General features: G+C 44.9%; 1 long non-coding RNA gene across 1 annotated transcript; it reads left to right on the forward strand.

Moving 5' to 3' along the window:
- Positions 1-4,706: 4,706 nt before the first annotated feature.
- Positions 4,707-5,333, forward strand: LOC139832906 (uncharacterized). Its single transcript, XR_011747727.1, has 3 exons — positions 4,707-4,851; positions 4,932-5,163; positions 5,259-5,333. It is a non-coding gene; the product is annotated as an uncharacterized lncRNA (long non-coding RNA).
- Positions 5,334-5,562: the final 229 nt, after the last annotated feature.

Genomic DNA, 5,562 nt, shown 5'->3' on the forward strand with positions numbered 1-5,562 from the left:
CTGAGAAGCTTGTTACTGTTTATTGCCGGTGATAAGAGCCAACTGCCATTGTTAAATGTCAAGGTTATAGCAGGGAACATTAATAATATACCATTATTATGCAGATGAATAGGTGATATAGTAAATATAATTAGGTTGTGCTTTACTAGGATTCCTCGGGAATATGGCATGTTTGAACACCCTGCATGCATAACTTTTTCAGTTAATTGCTCAAATTACAGTCCCAATTTGTTGTAATTCAACAAGTTGTTATCCTAAAACTTGTAATATGTTGTTTTACATGGTTTCGGGGAACTGCAGAATATCTGATAAGCTTGTATCAATAGAATTTTCGAAATTCATGAGATTAAATTTATTGTATGCATTTATTTTGACAATAGAAAGTGCCTTTTGTGCAAGAGTTGATGATATCTTTCCTGTCTCACTTTTCTTATAGGGACTTTTAGTTTCAAAAATATCACAAGCCAAGTACCACAAGCCTTGTTGAACCTGAACTCTGTCAACTTCTTGTACATAATCTCTTGACTTGCAAAATGTGTTTCTATTAAATGAAAACCTTCACCATTCTTCTCGCTAATCTGTGAATTTTGTAGTGACTAGATTTGTTGGGAAAATAGCCTTTCAGGAAGCCTTCCAAGCTCAATACGATCTTTACTTAGAAATTTGTATGCAATGCGGTTCAGTTTTATTGACACTTTTACCAAATAAAAGCAAGGAGATGTTTATTGCTTGCTAATTGATTGGAGCAAAAGCTGGATGTTGAAGTAACCAAAAGGTTAGGTTCAACTTTCTCTGTGGATTTTAGAAATATGGTGACCTATAAATATATGAGCTTTTCAGTTTTGCTCATCTTACTATTGAGAAATAACCCATGATGAAGATCTCTACACAAATGTGATCGCTACATATAAGTGGGAACTTTTCTAAAGGTTAAAAGCTTTGATGTGTTTGCCTATCCTTGCTGAAACAGACCTACATTAAGTTTGGATCAGGGGGTGGATTGAAGATGTGGACCCTGAGCTCCAGGAATCCAGAGTGCCCTGACACATATTCTTCCGCATGTTTGGATCAGGGGGTGGACCGAAGATCGACTTTGGCTTGCGATGCTGGTTCTCAGGGTGGGTGATACGTCTCCGACGTATCGATAATTTCTTATGTTCCATGCCACATTATTGATGTTATCTACATGTTTTATGCACACTTTATGTCATATTCGTGCATTTTCTGGAACTAACATATTAACAAGATGCCGAAGTGCCAGTTTCTGTTTTCTGCTGTTTTTGGTTTCAGAAATCCTAGTAACGAAATATTCTCGGAATCGGACGAAATCAACGCCAAAGATCTTAGAATCCCCGGAAGCATCCATAACACACCAGAGAAGTCAGAGGGGGGCCACAGGCCCACCAAACTATAGGCTGGCGCGGCCTAGGGGGGGCCCGCGCCCCCCTATGGTGTGGCCACCCCTTCAGCCCTCCGACGCCGCCTCTTCGCCTATAAAAAGCCCCTGGATCGAAAACCCTGAGACGATTGACGAAAACCACAGAAACCTTCCAGAGCCGCCGCCATCGCGACGCCAAGATCTGGGGGACAGGAGTCTCTGTTCCGGCACGCTGCCGGAGCGGGGAAGTGCCCCCGGAAGGCTCCTCCATCGACACCGCTGCCATCTCCACCGCCATCTTCATCACCGCTGCTGCTCCCATGAGGAGGGAGTAGTTCTCCATCGAGGCTCGGGGCTGTACCGGTAGCTATGTGACAAGGTATTGACTTGTCAATGCCTATGGATTATAGGCTAGGGTTTAGTTAGAAGTAGAGGGCAAGTAGATCTCGAAGGTTTCAGCCGAAAAGTACTCGACGACTATGAAAACTAGGGCTTGCAGACAATGATTCGATTGATTCTTTGTCCCTCGACTCCCCCTTATATATGAGGTGGAGCCGAGGGATTCGTGCTATACAAGTTTACATAATCCGGGACGGTTTCTAACTCATCCCGCCAGATCACAAACAACACTTCCTATTACAACTCTATCTTTCCTTAGTAAATCTTGGGCTCCCGAATCTTCTTATTCTTCGGGTATTGGGCTTCCAAGAAACCCGGGTACCATCTTCGGCAGGCCCATTTGGGATGCCTATGTCAGTAGCCCCCGAGATTTTGCTTGAATCGTAGAGTCAGGGAAAATCTCCATTGTTTATTTTTACTCGAAAGCTTTAACCTTTTATATTTCTTCACATAAAATTCTATATTGTACAGGGATACTGGTAATTGGGGCTAGTTCATCTGACGGATCAGGTACTAGTTAACTGCTCTAGTGGCAATCCGCAAAAACCTACTTCAAAATCACGTCCCCGGACATGATCTCGGGATACTGGTGTAAACGTCGACAGGTGCCGCTTAAGGTCTTACCATTCTGTCGAGTCCCAGTCAAATTTATCGGGTACCTAACGCGTCCGTTAGGATTTTTCTTCGTATCTGTTGATACGGATAAAAGTAGCAGAGCGCAGTCTTTGGCGATGCCACGCCGAAACGGATCTGGGGTCTTACCTTCGCAAATTTTGCGGCATTCAGAAATTGATCGCAACTTCGGCGTTCTGAGAATATATTGTCGAGTGCTTTTCCGGCTGTTGGAATGGCACATTTTATCGAGTCATATATGACTTATATTGTTCTCCCGATGGGAGTATATGTAGAGTTAATTATAACTCGAAATATACTCTCTTGTTTTTCTATTTTTGTTAATTTCATCGGGCACGCGAACAGCGTTCCCGATGGGAGTAACTTTCGAGGCTACAACCAAGAACTTGTGCTTGGTTGTAGGCTCAACATTTTAGTCCACCTTGTCGCTATATTTTCATTACTTCCCAATATGATCTCTTTCTTCTTCTCTCTTTTTTTATCTCTCGGGTGCGCGAACAGCGCTCCCGATGGGAGTAGCCCCCGAGGCTACAGCCAAGGACTTGTGCTTGGTTGTAGGCTCCCGCAATTTCTATATTTGTCATACTCGAAAATTTACTTTTTTCTGAAGTAGCCCCCGAGCATTTGGGCAAAAACTTGTATTTGATCAAAGGCTCCCGAAGTATTGAATAATTCTTTCTGTCGTCAATTTTCTTTTATTTTTCTTGTCGACATACTTCCCTTAATCAAATTTACTTCATCCTTCTCGAATAGTCGTGAGTTCTCTGCCCTGTGGGTCCATTGCTTCGACCATGTTGACACGTCGTGCAAGTGGGGGACACACGTCCTCCGCTTTTCCTGGCGCACGTACGGTAACGCCTATCTCAATAAAAATACTGTTTTGCCCTTGTGTCTAGAAGATCCATTCTCACCACACGATTTCTTCATCCAACGGCACACTGCTTCACCCGATTCTTATATAAACCCTTCTTCAACCTCCGTTCATCCCCTTGCTTGCGCCGCTTACCTGTTCCTCTTCGCAAAACTTCCCCTGCGCCCAACTCTCTCCAATCTTCCGTTCGCACATACATTGCTCTGCCCACTGCCGTTGATGCCACCGCGCACGCGTCCGACTTCGCCACAAAGACGCCGGAATCCAAGATGGCCGCCGAGGATCTTGAGTGGGAGAGATCCAAAATCTCCAATCAAGACATCAACACTGAAGAGGCTCGGCCTCATGACGAAGGAGGACGCCATCCGCTTTCCTAGCGAAGAAAGCTACCCCAAGCCTCCAATGGAGTATCGGGTTAGTTTTGTTGATCACCTGATCCGCGGCCTTTCAACCCCAATCCATGATTTCCTCCGCGGCCTTCTTTTCGTTTATGGGATTCAACTGCACCAGTTGACTCCCAATTCCATCCTTCACATTTCTATTTTTATCACACTTTGCGAATGCTTCCTCGGAATCCCTCCCAATTGGGCTCTGTGGAAGCGCATTTTCTGCCTCCGCCGTAATGGCTCCCACAACGTCACTTATAACATAGGTGGCGTTGTTATCTGTGTTCGGACTGATGTCGATTATTTCGACGTCAAGTTTCCTGATTCTGTCCAAGGATGGCGCAAAAAGTGGCTCTACATCCACGAAGAAAGCGCCAATTCTGTGGAGCACAACATAGTTCCTTTTGACGGAAGTGCCAGGATTCAGCGTCGCCGTTCCTGGGATGCCGAAGCTTCTGAAGAAGAGAAAAAGGCGACAGAGGCGCTCATGGCTCGTATCCGTCATCTTCAAAACACTCGAGGCAAAGAGCTATCTGGTGTTCAAATTATCGCCTACTTCCTTAGGATTAGAGTGCAGCCTCTTCGTGCTCGCAAAAATCCCCTTTGGACGTATTCTGGTGAAAATGACGCCAACAGAATCTCCAGTGATCTTTACGTAAAGGACTTGGAAAAATTGGTTCGAAGAATTTCTCGATTAGGCAAGAAGGATCCTATTCCCTCCTCTGTCGAGTGGAACCATACGGTGCTTCCAATCCTTTTCCCGAGGTATTTTCTCTTCCCGAAGTTCTATCTTGTTACGAACTGTTCCTCGTATCTTATTGCAGTGGTATCTCACTTATTCTCTTTTGTCACTATTTCCTTGTAGAATCATCCTACTATGGCTTCCCTTCCTCCTCTTCCTGAGGATGGAGAGGTCGAAGAAAGAGCCGTTGTCGATGATGTCAACCAGGAGACCCCCTCTTTTGTGAATGAACCCGCAGATTCTCGAAAATCTGCGGGATCTGCGAGAAGGATGCTGCCTCCGAAGATACAACATCAGCGCAATCTCCTCCTCCTGCTGTTTCTCCGAAGAGCAAAAGGAAAAGGAGCAATGCCGAAGATTCCGGGACCTCGAAACCCGAAGAAACTGCTCCTGCACCTCGAAAAGCAGCTTATGATCCATACATCGAGAGTATCATCAGCTCGTAGGTTCCTTGCTCTTTTCCTTTTTTATTTGAAGAATTTTATCTTGCCTTGCTTTTATGCTGCCGCTATTTTGTCACAGTGATGATGAAGAAACACCAACTTTAGATGTGGCTGCTCGAACGAGCACGTCACATACTTTAGTTATTTCAGAAAAACCAGTTGAAGGGGAGGAATCGTCGCCTCCTCAACAAAATGTTGATACATCTACTCCTTCGAGCCCCCGTGCCCCTTCACCAAAAAGGGCACGGGTTGAAAAGATTGTTGATCCTGCCCCTCAGTTGGGCAGTTCGTCGCCCCCGCTCCTAGATGATGTAAGTTTGTCGACATCTATATTTTCTTTATTTTGTTTCTTCACATCTTTTTTTTTTTATGCCGATGTTTCTCTTACTGTGTTCACGTTGAACAGCCTATGATCAAGGATCTTCTCCGCATCGGTTCCCAATTTATTGGGTACCGTGAATATGCTAATAGAGCCGAAGGTAACGACTTTCATACTTGTCGTTTTTCCTTAATTTGTCACTCCTGTTACTTGCCGCGATTTTTTGATCTTTCTTCTCTCTTTTTTCCATATCTCGACAGAGAAACTTGCAGAGGCTAACGAACGCGCCGACGCACTGGCTCAAAAACTTGAGCAAAGTGAGGCGGCTCGCAAGAAAGCCGAACTCGCTGTTAGCAAAGCCAAGGTCGAAGCTGATGAAGCTAGGGCGAAA

Source organism: Lolium perenne, chromosome 1 (genome assembly GCF_019359855.2).
Source record: "Lolium perenne isolate Kyuss_39 chromosome 1, Kyuss_2.0, whole genome shotgun sequence".
In the NCBI taxonomy this organism is placed as follows: domain Eukaryota; kingdom Viridiplantae; phylum Streptophyta; class Magnoliopsida; order Poales; family Poaceae; genus Lolium; species Lolium perenne.